This window comes from Fringilla coelebs (genome assembly GCF_963513975.1).
Source record: "Fringilla coelebs genome assembly, chromosome: 23".
NCBI lineage: Eukaryota > Metazoa > Chordata > Aves > Passeriformes > Fringillidae > Fringilla > Fringilla coelebs.
Genome location: NC_140049.1, coordinates 414318 through 436700, shown reverse-complemented (window position 1 = coordinate 436700; position 22383 = coordinate 414318).

Sequence of the window (22383 nt, the reverse complement as noted above, 5' to 3'; positions counted from 1 at the left end):
TTGGTCTCTGACTCCACCTGTGAAGTTCACGTTTGTTATGAGTAGGAGAGCGTTGGCATTCTCTGCCTGCAGCCCCAAGGGATCTGCAGATAATGCATGGATTTCCAATGGAAGGGGCTGGGGAGAGGCAAAGGGAAATGGCCCCAGCAAAACCATTTTGTTTACAACCTTCAGGAATTTCTTTACAGTTGGGGCTGTTCATGAGGGGGATGTACAGACAGATCTCACCGTTCCTGTCATATTTTCTGCTCATTATATCTGCTTAGAAATGGTCTCATTAATCAACTGTTCTGGGAACACATGTGACCAGTGGTTTCAAAATCACTAATCATCATAAAGAAGCAGTGAAAATTCCTTTTTGCCTGCAGTTTGCTAGACCTTACAGCAGCAGGGATTTTGCCACCTTCTCCCAGCTCTGAGCCAAAGGCTGGCAGGAGCAGCAGGCAGCTGCAGGCTCCAGCAGAGGCTTGCCAGTTCCAAAGAGAAGACCAAGAACAGCAGGTCGTGGGCTTCATCTCAAGACACCAGAGAGGCTGGAAATAACTGCAAGGCTCACTGTGGAGGGATAAATGTCTGGGATCAGCTGCTGTAGCCCAGCTCAGCCTGGATGAGCAAAGCACAGCTCCAGGTGCCCCGTGTCCATCCAGGTGAGCGCTCCCACCTGAGCTCCCCGTGGCTGAACTGCTCCAACCAGCTCGGAATGGTTTGGATCGAGCAGCAAACAAATGTACAAGTGGAGGAGGAGGAGAACACAAGGAATCAGCAACTTCCAGCATCCTCCCCCTTCACCCAGCACCTCCAGCACACCCTGGCTCCCGAGGGGGTGGGAGGAGATGGAGCTCTGGGGATGGATGGGGCTGTGCAGGAGCTCTGGGGATGGATGGGGCTGTGCAGGAGCTCTGGATGGATGGGGCTGGGTCTGGAGCTCTGGATGGGGCTGTGCAGGAGCTGTGTGGATGGATGGGGCTGTGCAGGAGCTCTCTGGAGGGATGGGGCCATGTCAAGAGCTCTCTGGATGATGGGGGCTGTGTCAGAAGCTCTGGATGGGGCTGTGCAGGAGCTCTCTGGGTCTGGAGCTCTGGAGGGATGGGGCTGTGTCAGGAGCTGTGTGGATGGATGGGGCTGTGCAGGAGCTCTGGATGGATGGGGCTGTGCAGGAGCTCAGAGCACCACCACTGCCTCCCTCCCTCAGCTGAGCACTGCCCCAGCTGCTCTCCCACCTGCCCTCCCCAGATGGAGCAGAGGCAGGAGCTGGTCCCAGGGAACAACCCCCAGCACGGGTGGGAGCTGGGCTCTGCAGGCTGGGAGGAAAACGCTGGAATTGGGGGAGAGGGGGGCTGGAGAAAGTGTTTTTCTACTTGAAAAATGATAAAATTTTGATAACTTCAAGCCAGCTCAACCGGCAGACAGGCAGCTCAGACAAATGTATAAAACATCAAAAGGCACAGGATGGAGAGCTCCAAATATAGATCCCTGCAATGTAATTCATTCCTGAAGCAGAGAGGGGAAACTTTGCCATAACATGTTGTGTTGCAGCCCCATTTCCAGGTGTGCAGTGAGCCAGGATGAAAAGGATTGCAGAGACCTGTGCAGAGCCTGAATGAGAGACCCCACAAAAATTAAATGTGTGCACGAGAAGTTAACAGGAGGATATGCTCAAAGTGTGCCGAAACATTTCACAGCTTGCTAAAGAGAGAAAAAAAATCCCCACCCCAAATTCCATCATGTGAAGCCATTGAAGTCATGGCAGAGATAGAAAGGCTGGATTTGGAGCTCAGGCTTTGCAGCTCTCCCTGTCCAACTGTTTCATTAGTGCCGTTTAACTGCAGGGGATTATTTCCTGCTGCCGGGAGGAGCCGGCAGGCTCTGGGCACGGCAGAGTGCGGCAGGAGCCGTCCAGGGCAGGAATCTGCTCCTGGAACAGCAGGAGCCCTCCCGAGCCCGAGCCCGATCCCTGTCTGAGCTCAGTCCTGGTGCTCGGCACCAAACGCTCAGAGGAACAAACGTCCGTGGAACCTGGAGGTGCCCTCGCACCTCCTTTGCCCCTAAAGGTGCTTGAGTGGCTTTGTCAGCTCATCCTCCAGGGGAGAGGAGCCCCGGGGCTGCAGGGGAGTGCTGGCTGAGGCCGCCCTGCTGCTCCTCCCCAGAGCCCTCCCAGCTCTCCAGAGCTCAGCTCTGGGGCTGTGAAAAGCCCCCGGTGTCCCCCATCTCCTGCACCCCTGTCTGGTTCCTTCTGTGCACCCAGCTCCCCTTGGGGGTTTCCTTGCAGCCCCCTGGTCTGAGCTGTACCTGGGTGAGGCTGGTTGAGCATCTGAGGCAGAGGAATCCTCTCAGGCAGGCAGTGGAGCTGAGAGTCTGAGCAGGGAACAGCCCCATTTCTGGGAGGAAATATGAACAATCACATCATACAGCAGCAGAGACAGAGCCCCAGAGAGAGGAGCAGTCACCAGCGTGGCCCTGCCACCCCTCCAGGGTGAGGTGCTCAACTCCAAGCACTCACTGCAGGGGAGGCTCTGCCCCTGGCCATGGAACAGAGGGTCAAGAGCTCGCCAGGAAAAGACATCATCCATCATCATGCATAAATAAATAAACCTGAGTGCAGAGGAGATCTAAAGCAGCTGAAGTTTCACTGGCACTGATCACAGGACTGCACTGTGTGTTTGATCTGCCAGAGGAGCCCTGGAATGGGAACAGCCAACTGAAGAATGTGGGTTTGCCTAAAAAATGAACTCTGTACTTGGGAAGATCACACATTTTAATTGCAGGTTACTGTGGTACCTGGAGCTGCCTTTTACAGAGCAGGTGAAGCTGCTGCCTGAGCTTTGATGGCACAGCATCCACGTTTTACCCCCCAAAATGAAGAGAAACCTGGGAGGAGACCAGAGGTTACCCCAGGAGAGAAGGAAGGCTGCAGGAAAGCCATAATTTGATAAATTAGAGGTCCTTTGATGACAGCCCAGCTCCTTGTGGCTGTGGAGGGAGATGTGAGATCTGGGAGGAAGATCTGGGGAGAAGATCCATCATTTATGTGCCTACCACTCCCTTCAGTGGGGGCAGCAGTTATTTTGCCTCAGTTCCCTTTGGTGTTTATTAATCCCTAATTTAATAACTCCTTAGGATTAATGAATTCTGTTGGAGGTTGCTTCCAGGTTAGCCTCAGGATGAAATAAATGGCACTGGAAATCCAATTGGACACAACCATACAATGATTGTATAAGAACATAATCCCCTCTCTGACAGAGCAGGACAGGTGCAGCATCTCAGGCCTTTTTTCCATGGAAAACCACTGGATTACACGCAGTCCAATGGGATTTGCAGCTGTAAATTCACGCTCTCATGCTTATCCTAAGGTGGTGGTGGAACAGCGATTGCTGAAGACAAGCCCAAAGATAAACACACTTCCAGGGTCACAGGCAGGAGACCTGAGCTTATTAAAGTATCTTCTAATACCTTCCAAGTTATTTTCCTTTCCCTGGTGAACTGTGTAGGCCACGGGCACAGAGGCTCAGAAATTCCTGTTGTTTTTACAGAGACACTGCTAAATCTGTTGACCCTGAACAGGTCTTGCAAACACAGAGATTTTTATAAAAAAAAAGAAGAAGAGTTTTCAACTCTTTGAAAAAAGACCATGGAAAAGCTTCTAAGGGCTGAGCATCTTCCCTGTTAATAAAGCCCAGTGCTGCAGACATGGGGCTGCTTTGAGACTCTGCTGCACCTGAGGGAGCTGGGATGGAGGTGCCAGGGAGCTGGTGGGCAAGGGGGTTGAGTGCTCTGAATACAAGGAACTCATTTCCCTGCACTGGCAGGATGTCCCTTTTATTTTCAGTGTCTTTTGACCCAAAATAATCGTGCCTTTTCCCCCAGCTTTGCCCCTGGGCTGGAGGGAAGGCAGTGGAAGGTTCTGGCACGGGTCACAGCAGCAGTGGCAGGAGAGCCAGGAGCGGCTGAGCTGTGTCAGGGCAGTGCCTTGCCTGGCAGGCAGCTGGAAGGAGCTGGAGAGCAGGTCCCAAGGAGTGATTAGCACTGCCTGGCTCACCAGCAGCAGCTCACAAGAAAGGAGTGGGCGCGCTGAGCCGTTATTGCCTCCTGGCCCTTGGTGCCAACTTTCTGATTAATAACATCCCAGGCCACTTGATGCACTATTGATTCTAAATTCAATAAGAAGAACTGGCAGCTTCTGGCAAGATCACATCATTTTTCCTCAAAAAATTTTCTCTGTTACTCACCCTGCCGCTCCCCTGGCCCAGCCTGGGGCCGTTCCCTCTGCTCCTGTCCCTGTTCCTGGAGCACAGCCTGACCTGGGGCTGTCCCCTCCTGCCAGGAGCTGTGCAGAGCCACAAGGGCCCCCTGAGCCTCCTCTGCTCCAGGCTGAGCCCCTGCCCAGCTCCCTCAGCCCCTTCCCAGCTCTGCTGCCCTTCTCTGGGAAGAGAAGCCCAACCAATAAACAAAAGCTGTTCACATCCATTAACAACCTAGGAGAGAAAGGCAAATATATAACAGCGAGCAGAAGGCGGCTCAGAAAGTGTGGAGAAGCCAAGAAATATTGAGCTTTGATCCAGAGAGAGTATTTCAACAAATGCTGAATGCTTTGCAAATATTCTGTGCTTGCAGGAGCCAAAACACATGGCAAGGGAGGAGCGATGATGCCCGAGGCTCTGGGTGGGCACGGGAGGGGGATCCAGCACACATCTGCTGCCCCTGGCGCTGGGAACAGCATCCTTTACCCAAACCTCTCCAGCTTCCCCAGGAGCTGCCCCACTGCCACCCTGCCCTGGGCACAGGCAGCTCCTGCGGGCTGGGTGTGAGCAGGGGAACGCGGGGCTCCTGCCTGGGAACTGGAAACTGCCTGGAGAAAGGGCTGGAAGCACTGGGAAGCTGCAGGAGGGGGTGCAGAGACAGAGGTGAGGCTGCAGGGAGCTCCTGGCACTTCTGCCCTGCAGGCACAGGGGGGCTCAGAGCAGGCAAAGTGCCCCACAGGTCACAGGTTCCTCTCGTGCCTGCTCCCCGTGTGTCCCAGGCTTCTGAGCACTAAAACCACATGGATTCTTCCAGCTGGAAAGGGAAAAGGCATTTGTCTCCTCCTGAGCTGCCCATGGACAGATTTTGGCCAAATTCAGCAGAGGGAGACCACGGTTTTCTCTGAGATGTGTTTTGCCGTGTGAAAGCCAGCCCCAAAATTCTAATTTTGCTCCTTTATTTATTTATTGTTCCTGATTTTCAGCAGTCTGTCGGCTATGAATTATGTAGAAGATGCATAGCAAATGAACTGAAGCTCTGGCAGGTTTAGCACAGCTCCCGAGCCGGGCGTCCAGCTCCACCTGTCTGCAGGAGCTCCTGCAGCAGCTCCTGCAACGGCCCCGATGCAGCTCCTGCAGCTCCTGCAGCTCCTGCAGCTCCTGCAACGGCCCCAATGCAGCTCCTGCAGCTCCTGCAATGGCCCCGATGCAGCTCCTGCAGCTCCTGCAGCTCCTGCAGCTCCTGCAGCAGTGGGTGCCTGTGCTTCCTCGGCCACTTGGATCACACATCCGTGCCCTGTCCACACCAGCCCCATATATCAACCCACTCATATAAATCTGACCACAAAATCAAGGCCATGAATTCTCTCCTTAAAAATCAATTCTCATTTGTGCCTTGGAGCCTGGAAGCTGCACTGACTTCCTCCTCTCCGAGTAGCTGGCACTTAGCACTTGCTTTTTGTTTTTTAAACCCAAAGTTCTACTTTTTTTTTTTTGTTGTTGCTTTGTTAAATCCACATTTAATCTTGCATTTGTGTGCACCAGGGAATAAGAGAAAGGTTTTATTACTTGCATTATTTATGAATGGTATAATTTCAGGGCATCTTATTAAACTAAAGTTCTGAGCGGAAAATAATATTAAAGAAGACAAGTGTGTGTATTTGTTTCATAAATCCATAAAACCTGATTAACAATGATGCTCCTAATGCTGGGTTGATCATTAGAAGACTTCCTGGTATCTGGACCAGGGTGCTGCACTGGAGGCTCTGATGCATGAGGACAGAGCCCTGCAAAGCTCTGTAAACTGAAATTTGTGGTGCAGCAGGGTGTGATTTACCCAGGGCTTTGCTTTTGGGTTTTTAATTATTTTTATTACTTTTTCTTTCTCTGCGAATCTCAGAGCTGATTAACAGTACAGGAGATGGAAACCTTGCTGTGCTCTGCCAGAGCAGAGCTGGCTCCCCAAGCAAGGCTGATGCTCTGTGCTTCCCCTTCAGGGTTTCTTTCTGGAACTGTGGCTCTCCATCCCTCTGCTCCCTGGGAGCGGTGTCCAGCACACATCCCCTGCCCTGCCCTGCCACCAGCCTGGCATCTCGGGCTGCATTTCTCCAGGTGCCAGCAGTGACAGCCCTGGGCAGAGGCACAGCCAGGAAATGGAGTTCCCACTTTATTTGGTGGCAGACAGGCTCCAAAGTAAAGCTGAGGAGGAAAGGGCAGCTGAGGACATTTCCTGGGTACAGTTAATGAACTGCCAGCTCCCTTTGGGTCTCCTCTCAGCGCCCAGGGCTGGCAATTTCTGTCCTTGAGAGCAGGAGCTGTCAGTCTGGAGGGGACACACTGCGAGCTCCAAAGGGCTCCCAGAGCCTGTGTGACAGCAGGTGGGCATGGTGACATTCTGCCTGTCCCCAAGGCTCCCCTCCAGAGCCAGGGCAGGTGGGCATGGTGACGTTCTGCCTGCCACCACAGCTCCCCTCCAGAGCCAGGGCAGGGGGGATGGTGATTTCTGTCACCAAAGTTCCCCTCCAGAGCCAGGGCAGGTGAGATGGTGGTTTCTGTCACCAAACCTCCCCTCCAGAGCCAGGGCAGGGGGAGACTGTGACATCCTGTCACTAAACCTCCCCTCCAGAGCCAGGGCAGGGGGGATGGTGATGTTCTGCCACCAAAGCTCCCCTCCAGAGCCAGGGCAGGGGGAGATTGTGACATCCTGTCACCAAACCTCCCCTCCAGAACCAGGGCAGGGGGAGACTCTGACATCCTGTCACTAAACCTCCCCTCCAGAACCAGGACAGGGGGACACTGTGATGTTCTGCCCCCAAACCTCCCCTCCAGAGCCAGAGCTCTCCCTGCTGCTGCTCCGTGGAGTCCCTGGAACCTGAGTGAGAGCCAGAGGGGAAGGAACACTCCCAGGGGGCTGCAAGTGGTGGCTGCTCAGAGAAAGGAGAAGTATTTTTGCTAAGAAATACAGGAGGATCTCAGGAAATTCACATGCAGCTCGGTGACACAGCAGCTCCCTTGCAGTGAGACGCTCCATGTGACTCCTCCACAAGTGGTGACAGAGAAAATTTTCTGCTGAAAAAAATTAGCCTGAAGGTGAAAACTTCAAAGGAGCTGAACTCTGAATCCAGCAAGAGCCTTATGCACATCCTGGAGCTGAGAGGAGCAGGTGTTGATAAAGCACTTCAGAACCCTGCCAAGCCTGGGATCAGCTCCTCCCGCAGCAGAGCCGGGCTCTGGCCAGCCCTGAGCCCCGGGGGCACCAAACGCCCCAAAATGCCCTGAAACCCCCCAAAAGAGCGAGTGGGAGGGGAGGATGGGAGCAGAGCAGAGTGCCCCGGGCACGGGGGCAGGCAGGTGAAGGCACACCTGTGAGCAGCCAGAGCTGTGGGCAGGGCTGGGCACACCTGAGCCCCTCACCTGTCCCGGGGAGGGTCACCCTGCCCAGCCCAGAGCTGCAGCTGGGGGGGCACAGCCGGGGGAGCCGGGCCAGGGCTGCTCCCGCTCCTCTGGGGCGCCCCGAGGGACCCCCTGCTCCAGCACCGAGAGCCCCGTGCCCAGCCCCGGGCACAGCAGGGATTCCTCAGCCTGGGCACGGCCCCTGCTTCCCTGGCCCTTCCCCCGGGAAAACGGGATTTCTGCATGGCTGGCACATGAAAGAAATAGGAGTTTTCTTGCTGCAAGCCATAGAAAGCAGGCTTCATTCAGTTCCTGAATAATTTAGAATACAAGCCTTTGATTAATTTCATGAGAAAAAGGAAACAAAGTTAGCTATAACTATAGGCCATTCAAAGTATGGATTGCCAGAAAAATGTGCAAAGCGCTGTCATGAGAGGATTAATTACACAGATTAAATATTTTATAAGTTAAATAATGTGTATTTTTTGGAGACAAAATGGAATGTCATTTTTTCCCCCAAGACAGGGAAAGTAACTGTATTCACTCCCATTTAGCCCACAGAGCAACACAGACTCCAGTGACAGAGGAGGATGGATCAGGGCTGTAATTCCCAGCTGGCACCAAAATCTATATTCTGAGCAGCATTTTATCTTCTCCCTGAGAGCCAGCTCTGAGCTTTCAAGTCTCTGTCACTTGTGAGGCTCTTCTGGGGGGAGAAGAAAAGGGTCCTGGCAATTGTTATTCCCACTATTATAGTCTCCCACATCTGGAAGGAAAATGGGCTGTGTAGAGTGATTTTAATTATTGTGTTATTGTCCTGGAGGATAATGGCAGAGCCTTTCAAACTGCCTTCCTTTTTCCTTCAGAGAGAAGAGGACCTGGAGCCAATTTCTGCCCCTGCACTGCCCTCCAGGCTGAACCCCCTGCCCCAGAAATGGGTGATGGATGCAGGGCAGGCTGTCCTGCCCCACACAGGTCTGGCCCTTGGTTCCATGATTCTGTCACTCCATCCCAACAGCAGCATCAATCTTTGTGCTGGTTTTTATTGCTTGACTCAAGTCCAGAACATCTGACAGCTATTACATTTTCTTCCCATTGAAATTGGTTTATTTCCTAAAAGTTAAAATTGCACAGACCCCCCCATGAATGTGTGATCTTCTCCACTGGGAGCTGATGTGCATGTTCATAAAGGCGTGGAGGAAATCACCCCTGCGAGGCCACAGAGGGACAGAGGCCAAGGCTGAGCTCGCTGCTGACACTCTGTGCTCTAATCTGCACAATTAAATTGTCTGCTGAGCATTGAGCACCAGAGCTGCTGAGGAATGGCCATGCACTCAGAGATACTCCTGTCAGCCTTTCATTGTAGTGTTTCTTCTGAATTTTGAAAAGTAAATTCTGCTGATGCTCTCTGAGCATTGAAACAGAGGGTGGGTCTCAGCTTCCTGTGAGGGAGTGGAATAATGATTAATTTGCTTTCCGTGTGGAGCTTCTGGCAATGGGACTCACAGTGTAACTCGGGCTTCCAGGAGGTTCAGATTGGATATTAGGGAAAGCCTCTGCCCTGGGAGGTGGCCAGGCATTGGAGCAGGGTGCCCAGGGAGTGTGGAGTCACAGGAGAGTGGACGTGGGCCCTGGGCTGTGGGGGATGCAGCACTGCTGCTGTGGGCTGGGCTCAGGCTCAGCCTCGATCCTCCTCTCCAGCCTCGATCATCCCATGGCTCTGTTTCTGGGCAGATTCAGGAAGCACAATTAGTGGGAAGTCTTCTCAGATAGAAATAACTCCCTGCTCTCTCTGCATTTGGAATCTGTGATTTTCCTGTCCTGTTCTGTCCCTGGGGGAGGCTCCTCCCAGCCTGGGCTCTGGCACCTCGTGCCACCTCCTCCTGGATCCCTGCAGCCTCCTCCGCCCTGCTGCAGCCCAAACTCCCCTGCAGCCCTGGCTCTGGCTTCTGCAAACCTTTCCCTGCTGAGCCTCTCCTCCCCAGAGCCCCTGGGAGCACTGGGAGCACTGGGAGCACTGGGAGCACTGGGAGCACTGGGAGCACTGGGAGCACTGGGAGCACTGGGGCTGCTCCAGAGCATCCTTTGGCACAGGAGAGCTGGCAGGGAGCAGAAGGTCCTGCAGCCCTCCCTGCCCAGCGTTCCTCATCCCTGGCATGAGCCAAGCTGCCCTGCCTGACCCTGCCCACTGCAGGGAGCAGACCCCTGGGGGAGGCAGGGAAGGGTCCCCCACACCTGAGCACACCTGTGCACACCTGAGCACACCTGTGCACAGCTCCTCCTGCAGGCACCTGTCACCCTTGTCCCGTTTGTGCCACTCTTTCCTTGAGAAAAGGGGCTTTAGAGGCAATTTGCCTTGGAAAATGACTCTCACGTTATTGATCGGGTAAAAAGGAACTGTTTTATTAAGGCTTAGAATTCTGCATGTTTCTTTTCCTTACAAATATCCTATTACATGCTCAGAGACCACCCACACGCTTTGCTGCTTTTACATTTGCCCAGCAATCTTTCATGCCAGTTGACTTTTCATTTTCAAATCCCTTTCTGCATTAAGCACAGACCCACACACTCCGACCCATTTTGCTTTGAAATAAATCATAAGTCTGTGCCAGAAATGACTCGGGGTGTTCTTCAGAATTTGTAAACAGCACTAAAGTCTTGTGGGAAATGTCACAAAGTGTTGCTCTGAATTTATTAAGTAGTTTCTAATCTGAAATGTCTATATTCCTGTACACAGCCTGACAGTGTTTCTACCTGTAATGGCATTTGATGGGTGAGTGGATTCTGGGGCTCCTGGAAAATCCCACGGACCCAGAAAGGGGAAGGAACTTTGAGGATGTGCAGGCTGATTTGATAAAAGGACAAAGAATCCATTTTGCAGCTTACTATTAACATTTCACTTGATAAAAGAGAGGAAAAATGCAATTTCTTTGGCCACGGTCAGGATGTGCTGGGTCTTGCCTGCTCAGAGGACAGCCTGGCTCAGAAGGTCGAGCGGCCACAAGCAGTGCCAAAGGACCCCCAGACCCCTCCTGGGGGGGTCCCAGACCCCTCCCGGCACTCCACAAGGGCACAGGGGACGGAGCCTGGGTGTGCAGCTGCCCCTCAGGGGGTTCTGCAGCCTGGAGCTCCAGCATCCCCTGTTCCCTCCTGTTTGCCCTTCCCTCTGACTGCCCCCTCCCCTGCCCAGCCGTGTGTCCCCATGAGCAGCCAGCCCCACAAACCCCTGCCCGTGAGGAGGTGGCTGGGCAGGTTTTAGCACTTTCCCCCTAATCTCCAGGCCTACAGTCTTGTTTTCCCAGGACATCAGCTGGAATCCAGCCACTGCTATAATTAGCAGCATAAGCAGAGATGCAGAGGATTCTGTGGCCACACCAGGCGGTTTCCATCCAGCTCCCTGCTCTAATTCCAGTGCTGCCTTGCACCAGCTGCTTGGAGGGTGTAAGAAATTCCAAGCAGGCAATTCCAGCATCAAAAAGATGTATTGCCAGTCGAAGCATGTTGGACATAAAAGCAGAACAGCTTTTAATTAAATTTTTTCCACCAGCCATGGAGGGCCTAAACAAGGAGCAGGAGTGTTTTACAGGAGTAAAAACTCTCAGTACTTCACTGCAGCGAGAGAAAAGCAGCTTTGAAATGAAGAGGAGAAAACGCTGATGGAGAGCAGGCTGTGCCTGGGGAGCAGGGTGTGGGATGGCACACGTGGCTTTTTGTCAGGACTTTCCTGGAGCATCTGCAGAAACCTTTCCCTGAGCCTTGTGGCCATCAGCTGCAGATTTTCCTCCACACAGCATCATGGCAGGATGCAGAAAGAGCCACAGGCCAGCCCCACTCCCACTTAATTCTCATTTGCACTCCATTTGTGCAAATACCAAAGAGGTGGCTCAGCCACAGGAGATCTTTGGACAGTTTTGTGCCGTGGCAGCTGCCTGGGAGGAGATGGGCTGGAAGGACAGAGGGACAAGGGCTTTGCTGGCTGCTGTCCCTGGGATGGGCTGCCCAAGGTCCCGCAAGAGATCCAGTTCAAAGGCCAGCCAAGCACAGGGTGAGGCTGTGGCACCCAGGTGTCCCCTCCTGGCAGCAATGCTGGCAGTGTCTGGGAGCAGTCCCAGTCCTGATGGATGGGTCTGTTCACCTCCCAGAACTCCTCGTCCCACACTGGCTTTGTTCAGAGGGAGTTTTCTTCTCTGCTAGGGCATCAATTACTGCTGTAAGTCAGCACTCATCCGGCCCAAATCGTTCCACACTGAGCAGAATCTTTAAGCAAATAGAAATGAGAAGGGTTTCAAGCTTCTGGGTCTGTGCAGAGAAATCCATTTCCTTCTGACACTGCCATCTGGGCAGCTCTCCTGCCTTCCTTGAGCCGCCGGCCCAGGGAATTCTTGCACTCAAATTAATTGACATTCTGTCTCTTGGTTTTCTGTCTGCTCCCAAGATAAGCTTAATAATGCCAGAGCTGCCTGACACAGAGTTCATTCTCCAATCTTTTTGGTTTGTATCAATTTATCTCCTCTTGGCAGAGCCAGCCAGTGGTTCTGAGAGCCAGGGAAGAGCTGCCATCCTCCCCGTGTCCCCTCCGGACCTGGCTGTGTGTGCCTGTCCCCCACCCTGCTGCTGCTCCCTCTGCCAAGGGAGCCAGAGCCCCAAGAACACAGCCAGCTCTTCCCAAGGGAGCCCCTCTGGGCCATCACCTTTACTTTGGGATGACAGCAAAGCAGCTCCCAAATATTCCCCAGAAATGTGAAAATGTCCTCATTCCCCAGGTGTCCTCCTGCCTGCTGCCTGCTATTGCAGAGGTTTAATTGGAAAACCTCTCCTGCTCCCCTCCTGCACCCAGGGCAGGGATGATGTGTCTGGGGTCAAAGGCTGAATGCAGAAAGCAAAAGAGGATAAACACAGCTGCCTCCCAACAGCTGCTGTGGCACTCTGGGATGCTGGTATTAAACTGATATTAAATTCAAACCAGCTCAGCAGTGTGCAGTGTGCTTGCTGCAACCATAACTCCTGATATTTATGTTGTGGCAGTAAAGCAGAGGACACAGTCAGGAGCTCCAGGGCTCCAAGAACTGGATCTGTAAGGAAAATACTCTGCCTCATTATAAAGCACTGGAGGTTGAGTCCAAAATTCCATTTCACGTGTCCAGTGTTGTTGCTGAACAATTTTATCCTCGGAAAATCAGTTTTTCTCTTCCACCTCCCACTGCCTCCCAGTAGCATCATTTTAATGATAATTTATGTGCTGTTCTAACAATGGAGCAGTAACTGGACAGAAACCCAACCTGGGGATCTGTGTTAGGAGGGCCAGGGTTTGAGCACTTTTCCCCTAATCTCCAGGCCTACAGTCTTGTTTTCCCAGGACATCAGCTGGAATCCAGCCACTGCTATAATTAGCAGCATAAGCAGAGATGCAGAGGATTCTGTGGCCAGGTGGACTGGGAAGTGTGGGGTTAATGGTTGGGCTCAATGGTCTTTAAGGTCTTTTCCAATGTAAAACAATCTATAATCTATTGATCTATAATCTATATGATCTATTGATCAATATGATGGGACAAAGAATGGTTTTAAACTGAAAGAAAATATTAGCAGGGTTAATCTGCTTTCTCTTATTTCTGAACTTGTTACATTTTTATAGTTGGGCTTGCATTGGATCTATTTATATTTTTCTTAATCAGATCTGACTTTAACTCAGCACTTTCTACCCAAAGCCAAAACGAGTGTGTTCCAGCTGCTGCTGTCCCAGGCAGTTGGGCTGCAGCAGAGAGACACCAGCAGGATAAAAGGGGCTGCTCACAACAAAATCCATTGCATGGAGAAGGAAGGAAGGAAGAAAAAATTCCAAGGCACCAAACCCCCTGTACTGATGGAACTTGTTTTTCTATTTGCTTCTCTTTTGTTTTACCAAGGGAAATTTATGAGATGTCAGAGCTTGTTAATGTTGTTGATGCTGGAGAAGCAACAAGCACCCTGGGCTGCAAAGCTCCAAAAAAATAAAAATAACCAAGCAGAGGAGGTGGTTGCCCAAGGCCAAACTCATTAGCTGCAATCACTCCTCTGCTGGGCCAGGATGCCCTGGAGGGGACAGGAGGGACAGGGACCAGGGACCAGCCCGTGCTGGGCTCTGCCCAGGCTGTCCTGGCACAGGGAATGGCCCAGCAGAGCCCACCAGGGAAGGTGCATCTCTTTTCAGAGTGGAGATGGAGAACAAGAGGGAGAAAAAGCACATGCCAGGCTGAGAGCCTTGATGGGAGTTTTGTAAATGATTCCAGTCGCTCTCAACATGAAAAATATCCTTGTTAATTCTCCTTGTGTTTCACTAGGGCAACAGCAGGAGCTGCTCCTCGTGGCTGATTTTTCCCCATCTGATCCCAGCTGGAGGATGCAGCCACCCCCAGCAGACCTGTCCTGGGAGGGCAGGGAGGTGCTGAGGGTCCCTGGTACCCCAGGCTGGCCAGTGGCTCTTCCAAACCATGGGACAGTGACACCCCTGTACTGCAAACGGGGGATGTGACACCCCACTGCTCACAGGACTGGACAGTGACACCCTGGTACCCCAAAGGTCATGGCAGTGACACCCTGGTGCCCCAAAGGTCATGGCAGTGACATCTGGCACCCACAGGGCAGGGCAGTGACACCCTGGCACCCCCAGGGCAGGACAGTGACACCTGGCACCCACAGGGCAGGGCAGTGACACCCTGGTACCCAAAGGGCAGGGCAGTGACACCCTGGTACCCAAAGGGCAGGACACTGACACTCTGACACCCCAAAGGGCAGGGCAGTGACACCCTGGTACCCCAAAGGGCAGGACAGTGACCCCTGGTGCCCCAAAGGGCAGGGCAGTGACCCCTGGTACCCCCAGGGCAGGACAGTGACACCCTGACACCCCAAAGGGCAGGGCAGTGACATCTGGCACCCACAGGGCAGGGCAGTGACATCTGGCACCCCCAGGGCAGGGCAATGACACCCTGACACCCCAAAGGGCAGGACAGTGACACCTGGCACCCCCCAGGGCAGGACAGTGACACCCTGGCACCCCAAAGGGCAGGACAGTGACACCCTGGCACCCCCAGGGCAGGACAGGGCAGTGACACCTGGCACCCCCAGGGCAGGACAGTCACTGTCCCTTCCCTCCAGGGGAGGGGGTGTCTAACTCAGAGTGTGCTCCTGTAACTCCCCCAGGAGGGGAAGGTTTTCCTCAGAGCTGATGAGAAGTATTGATCCAAGGATAATTAAAAGGCTCACATTAAAGGAGTCCAGCCTGCATAATTAAAAGCCTTGCTCTCAGAAAGTCCAGCCTGCAGCCACGAGAACAAGCCAGGCTGCTTGGAGGAAAGCTGTGGCAGCAGCACCCGTGGGACACAAGATGTCAAATTACTCCTTGCCATTAAATTACCTGATTAATTTGGCCACTGTTTTGTGTGTGCTTGAGCCCCATTTCTGTGGATGCATCCATTATTCATCAAGACTGACCTGAATATTTTGAGCCAACAGTTTTTGTCCCGTTCTTTGGCGCTGTTGGGTTCTCCAGGTCTCTGCAGAAACCTGGAGCAGGGGAGGAGAGATGTTACCTGCAGGCTGGGAGTGTCTGCAGGGCTTGATCAGCCCTCTTGTGCAGGGGAGCAAGGACTGTACCTGAATTGTGTGGAATTCATTGCTCAGGGGGCTGTTGACAGGCAAGTGAGGAAATCAGACAAAGAGGGCTTGCAAAAGAATCTGCTTTCTCTTCAGTGCCTCTCAGTTCTTGTGTTGGTGTGCTAGGGCACATTGTGCCAGGCACAGCAGCTATAGGGTGATGGCCTGCAGAAGACAGATACTTCCATAAATTCATTGTTACATTCTGGCCACAGCCCTTGAAAATGCAAAGTTATGGGTTTGGGGTAGAGGCTTCATTCCAATCACTTGTTTTTAAATGAAACTCAAAATGCTGCAGCCAGCAAAGTCTTTTGCATAAAGTATACAAAGTCTCTGTTCTATTTATTTACCTGTGATTGCTCAAAACATCATCATTCTTTAAGTGCTTATATTTGTATATGTTTTGAGGGGGAAATGGGAATAAAGCTAATTGTTGTTGTGCTTCATTAAAGCATATTTCCAGCTCTGGTTACTTATCAACAAAGCTTCCCTGAGTATAAATTTCTGTATCTCTGAGAGCTGCTCCACCTGCGGCAGGGAACAGGAGCCTTTGGGGGCAGGTGAGGGATTTATGCAGCCATGGCTACAGGAAACCCACGGGAAAGGAGCTGGGCTGGGGTTTTTATGCATTCTGAAAGCTTTTCTCACATCACCCTGCTGTGGAGACAGGCACAAGGACTTGCCAAGATGAGGATTTGCCACCCCACAGCCTCTGCTGTCCGGGGATCCAGCACTGACTCAGGCTGGAAAGAGTCCCCCAAACCCATCCTCTCCTTCCAGGGAGAGTGGTGACATTTAAATTCTTTGCACCTCTGTCTTTGAACAAAAATATTTTGTACATTTCTCTGGATAAAAGAGGCTCACAGGGTTATTTTGGGAACGGTTTTGCAAGCTGGTTTCAAATTCAGCAGTGCACCAAAGGGCTGTGAGCCATGACTTTGCCTCAAGCCTGAATTAAATACATTTGTAGTTCACAAATACAAGACAAGTGCATGTCCTGGTGTCACTCAGAGGTGACAGTGACACTTCCACAGCCCCTTGGAGCACGTCCCCTCCAGGGTCAGAGATGGGCACAGTGTGTCCCATCCTCCCACGGGACAGCCAGGGGACAGAGGCTCCTGTCAGAGCTCTGAAATCCTTCAGCACATTGCCTACTGTGGGATTTCAGTGTGCTGCCATGGAGGTTTGGTGCCTCTGTTTTCACTGAAATCCTTCAGCACATTGCCTACTGTGGGATTTCAGTGTGCTCCCATGGAGGTTTGGTTCCTCTGTTTTCACTGAAATCCTTCAGCACATTGTTTACTGTGATACTTCAGTGTCCTGCCCATGGAGGTTTGGCTCCTGTGCTGTGTCCTTCAGTGTCCTGCCACGGAGGTTTGGCTCCTCTGGTTTCCCTGGAGCAGCTCTGTGCTCCAGGGACCCTCCAGGCTCTTTCCCTGTCCCAGGTGCTCCCAGCCCTGCCAGGGGTGCAGGGCAGCCACAGCTGCCCCGTGCCAGGGCCTGTCACCCTCCAGGGAAGAAGATACCCAACACTCATCCTCTCTTGCTGCCCAAACCTCTCCCAAGAGAGCAGGAGGCTCCTCCTGCAGCTGCACGTTCTGTACACCTCTGCGGGGCCAGCCGACCGTTGTAGCTTGAAATCAAAATTAATTAAACCTTGTTTACCATTTGGAATTAGTGAGCTAATGAATATCATACCTCTGAGGCATCCATCTTGGTCAAATATATTGTGCCTCACAGCTGTTGTTTTCATCTAGATTAGGTTTGCTCCAGGTTTTATGAAGACGTCTACAAAGTAATAAACCCTGCGCTTATTTGACTCAAAAAAAAAAATTATGAAATTTTTATTAGCTTCCAAGGAATTAGGTTTTCTAGTTTTTGCCTGGCAATAAAAGTTGATTTGTTCTCTATCTGCCTGATCGAGTAGTTGGGTGCTGGCTATTACTTAAACCTAATGACTTTTTAAAAGACATTAGGGTTGTCTCCTGTGAGCAAACACACTGGGCTTGTGGAACTGCACACTGATTACTCTGTTATAAATGTGGTCACACCTCTGCTATTAAATTTTACCTGCATAAACAATTCCAATATGTAGAAATGCTGTTATACAGTTATTTATACCCACTTTATTAAGGTTATTTTTTCAGCAATTGTGGCGCTTTCAAATCTGCCACGGCTTGTTTAGTGCCAAGTGACAGAAAATCCAGCGTGCCATGGGGAAGCATCACTTTCAGCCCTGTCTCCCTGGCCACCTGGATTTATTTACTGCTGTGGGTGATGACAGAGAGCAGACAGACAGGAGATAGCAGTCTGTCCTCACAGATATCTTCCACAGCTGCTCCCAGGGCAGGCTCTGCTGCCCAGCCCGTGCTCCTGGCCGGGGGCAAGGCACCTCCCTGCCACTGGAGTTTGTCTGTTCCCTGCTCTGCAGTGGAATCCTGATGCCAAGTGCACCTCAGGACTCGGGGGCTGTGTCTGTGCTCCTGGCAGGAGCAGCTCTGTTACAGCAATTCCCAGCCCCTGGTGGGGCTCCAAGAGAGCCAGGGAGGGCTTGGAGTGACGGGACAAAGGGGAATGGCTTAAACTGAAAGGGAGGAGGTTTGGATCAGAAATCAGGGAGAAATTCTTCCCTGTGAGAGTGCTGAGGGCCTGGCACGGGGTGCCCAGTGAAACTGGGGCTGCCCCTGGGTCCTGGCAGTGCCCAAGGCCAGGCTGGACAGGGCTGGGAGTGACCTGGGACAGCGGGAGGTGTCCCTGCCATGGCAGGGGGTGGGATTGGGTGGGATTTGAGGTCCTTTCCAACAAAAACCATTCCAAGCCTCTGTGATGCCAGGAGCAGGGGCAGAAGGGGAGGAGGGAGAGGAGCGAGCTGTGTCAGGGACGGGGAGGTGACCTTGCCACTGCTCCTCTTTGCCTTTGAGCTCCCCCATAAATCAGACACTTATCTCTGCTTATGCTTATTCATGGCTCTGTCTGACTGCGGCCCCAGCGCTGAGCTCCCCCCGTGAGCATCCCAGGAACCAGAGAGCAGAGAGCGGAGCAGAACGGCCCTGCTGGGACCTGCAGCTCCACAGCAAACCTTCCCCAGCCATCTGCTCCAGCAGCTGAACTGCTGTCCCTCGGTGCCTCTGAGCAGGCTGCACGCCCCGCAGCACTCACTGCTCAGAGCTGGGCAGGGCTGGCACCAAGGGCTCCTGGTGCCCTGTGCTCCGGCTCCTGAGGCTCCCTGGGCACGGCTGGGCTGGAGCTGTAGGCTCTGGGATGGATCTGCAGGCTCTGGGATGGATCTGCAGGCTCTGGGATGGAGCTGCAGCCCCTGGGATGGATCTGCAGCCCCTGGGCTGGATCTGCAGGCTCTGGGCTGGAGCTGCAGCCCCTGGGATGGAGCTGCAGGCTCTGGGATGGAGCTGCAGGCTCTGGGATGGATCTGCAGGCTCTGGGATGGAGCTGCGGGCTCTGGGATGGATCTGCAGGCTCTGGGATGGAGCTGCAGGCTCTGGGATGGAGCTGCAGCCCCTGGGATGGATCTGCAGCCCCTGGGATGGATCTGCAGCCCCTGGGATGGATCTGCAGCCCCTGGGATGGATCTGCAGCCCTTGGGATGGAGCTGTAGGCTCTGGGATGGATCTGCAGGCTCTGGGATGGAGCTGCAGCCCCTGGGATGGATCTGCAGGCTCTGGGATGGATCTGCAGGATCTGGGATGGATCTGCAGCCCCTGGGATGGAGCTGCAGCCCCTGGGATGGATCTGCAGCCCCTGGGATGGAGCTGTAGGCTCTGGGATGGATCTGCAGGCTCTGGGATGGAGCTGCAGGATCTGGGATGGAGCTGCAGCCCCTGGGATGGTTCTGCAGCCCCTGGGATGGATCTGCAGGCTCTGGGATGGAGCTGCAGGATCTGGGATGGCTCTTCAGCCTCCAACCCCAAATCCCTGGGGCTGGGGCTGGGGGCTGAGCTGCTGAGCCTGAGGATGCTCCCGGGGTCTGGGTGTTTGTGCAGCTCAGCCACCCGAGAGGCAGCTCTGCAGAAAGTGTCCTGGTTGTGCCTGTAGGAGGGCAGCAGGGGTGGGGGAGCAGGAGCTGTGCGCTGCATTGCCCCAGACAGCGTCTGTGCTGGGCTGGGCTGTGCTGGGCTGGGCTGGGCTGGGCTGGGCTGGGCTGGGCCGGGCTGGGCCGGGCTGGGCTGGGCTGGGCTGGGCTGGGCTGAGCTGAGCTGGGCTGGGCTGGGCTGGGCTGAGCTGAGCGGGGCTGGGCTGGGCTGGGCTGAGCTGGGCCGAGCTGGGCTGGGCTGGGCTGGGCTGAGCTGGGCTGGGCTGGGCTGGGCTGGGCTGGGCTGGGCTGGGCTGGGCTGGGCTGGGCTGGGCTGAGCTGAGCTGGGCTGGGCTGGGCTGGGCTGGGCTGGGCTGGGCTGAGCCGGGTTGGGCTGGGCTGGGCTGGGCTGGGCTGGGCAGGGCTGGGCTGGGCTGAGCCGAGCTGGGCTGGGCTGGACTGGACTGGACTGGACTGGACTGGGCTGGACTGGACTGGGCTGGGCTGTGCCTAGAACGCCGGGGGCTGCTGACCCTCCTGGGCAGCTCTGGCTCAGCTCACTGCTGGCCCTGCCCTCGCTGTTTGCTCTGAGCTTGACCTCTCAGAAGTTCTCAAGAGCCCATTTCCCACAGGAATGCCCCCCAGCCCGTGCTCTGGGGCTGTTTGGGGTTTTATCACAGAATCCAGAAGGGTCTGGGTTGGAGGGGACCTTAAAGCTCATCCCATCCTGCCCCTGTCCCTGCCCCTGTCCCTGGGCAGGGACACCTCCTGCTGCCCCGGCGTGCTCAGAGTCCTCCAGATCAGCAATTTATCCCACAGCCTGTGGGGAAACCATAGGAAAACAAACTTTCATTTAAACACTAAAGCTTCACTTTTATGATCATTTTGATTTTCAACTCCCTTACCTGTTCCTGCATTCATTTCCATCCAGGATAATGAGGGTCACATTTGCAGAGAGTGATTTAATTACAAGAACTTTTGCAAAGCAAGGAGTCTTTTTTTCTTTAATACAGAGTGTTAGCAATTCCCCACATACTTATGTTCATTTTAAGAATCAATGAAGCACAAACATGTCTAATTACCCTAAAATATTTTGCAAAATCAGAAGTCAGATTAGATTTTGCTTAAGCATCAAATGGAAATTTTAATGTCCACCAGAATCGATATGTTACCCCCGGGTCCTAAGATTTTCACTTACATGCTTGATCATACATTATAATGAAGGTTTGTAATAACATTAAAACCTTCCTGAATGCATTTTCTGTATAATTTACTTTTTTCCCCACTTTCTATTGCACAGAGGTCCAAATATCATTACTCAGAAAAATAATGTACAGCTGCTTTTCTTGTCCTGTTCAGCAGTGGAAGTGGTGGCTGTGCCTCTGCTGTCCCCAGGACAAGCAGGGGATAAGGGACACGCTGTCAGCTCAGCACCTCAGCTGCTTTAAATAAATCCTGGCTGAAATGCAGAACTGCAATTTTCCTCTTCTGTTTTAGAAAACGGGTAGGATCAAGTAGCTGCAGAGCCTGGTCTGCCAAGCATGCAGCAGCAAGCTATTATTCCTCCCAATTAAAAACCATATTAACATTTGTAGAGCGCTGTCATTGCCTGTAACAATCCCTGCTGGCTCTGCTGTACGTGTGGATGGAACCTAACAGTCCTTTGCAGACAGATGGAGAATGACTTTTCTATCTCAGCTGCTGTGTTCAGAGATGTGGGAGCATTAAAAGCCTTAAGCCCCTTCTTAGAAACCCACGCTGGCAAAGCCTGTCCGTGTCAGCAGTGGGACCAGGAGCAGAGCTGCAGCAGGGGAGGAGGGAAGGGATTTTCTTCCAAAACAGAAAATCTCTGCCAGGAGTGCCTGTAAGTCACAGAACCACAGAAGAGTCTGGGTGGAAAGGGACCTTAAAGCCCACCCAGAGCCACCCCTGCCATGGCAGGGACAGCTCCCACTGTCCCTGGAATGGTTTGGGTGGGAAAGGGGCTCAGAGCCCACCCAGTGCCCCCCCTGCCATGGCAGGGACAGCTCCCACTGTCCCTGGAATGGTTTGGGTGGGAAAGGGGCTCAGAGCCCACCCAGTGCCCCCCTTGCCATGGCAGGGACACCTCCCCCTGCCCAGGCTGGTGGGGAGGCTGGCTCACCTCTCCTGAGCCGCTTCTCTCCCTGAGTTTCGGGCAGCCCAGTCATCACCAGATGAGCTGGAGCTGCCTGTTCCAGCCTAGAGCACAAAGCCATGAACCCTCAGGGCTCAAGCTGCACTGGCAGGTGTTTCTGTCCTCACCCTCAGTGTTACTGACAGTCAAAATGGAAGCAGCCACGTCAAGAGAGCCTTTGCCTTGCTGTCCTTGGGTTTTCCAAGCCCTGACAGCTTAAGAGATAGCTCAGTGCTGGTCTGGTTTTCTGTAAAGTGCAAGTGACCCTCATTTCCACATCCCTCCTTCCCCTTAATTGCTTCACTCTCTTCCAGCCCCTCAGCCTGTTAAACCCAATGGTTTTGCTCTGCACATCACAAGCTGATCCTGCTCTTGAAAAGATTCAGTTGAATCCTTTTTGCTGCTTTCGTATTGCAGATCTATGCAAAATTTATAAACAAAAAAGTACCAAGCAGAAATATCATTTTTTTAATTCTAAAAATATTCAGAACAAGACTTATGGAACATCGGGAATAATGATTCAATGATTCAATCCAGATAGATTTCAACTGCAAGGAGAAAAAAAAGAACTTCTTGAGAACGGCAGATAGAGAAATGACTACATTGCATATAAAAAAAGAGTGTGTTAAACTTCCTAACTTATTAGACTTCCTGCCACAGATCTATGAAATGGGATGCAAAGAGGCAGTGAGTGCAAATCAAAGCCCTCCTCACAAATGAAGGCACCAGGAGTGCACCCCTGGCTGTCCCCACGTCCCCACGGGCTGGTGGCAGGGCTGGGGCAGCAGGGGGAGGTGACCCAGCAGCTCACCTGGGAGCACACAGGTGAGCCAGGAGAGGCTGTTTGGTGGAGCAGACCCAGGTTCAGGTTTCACCTCCTTATTCCAGGTGTGTGTCAGTCCCTGGGGACCCCTGGGGAAGTGCCCAGGGCCAGGCTGGCAGGG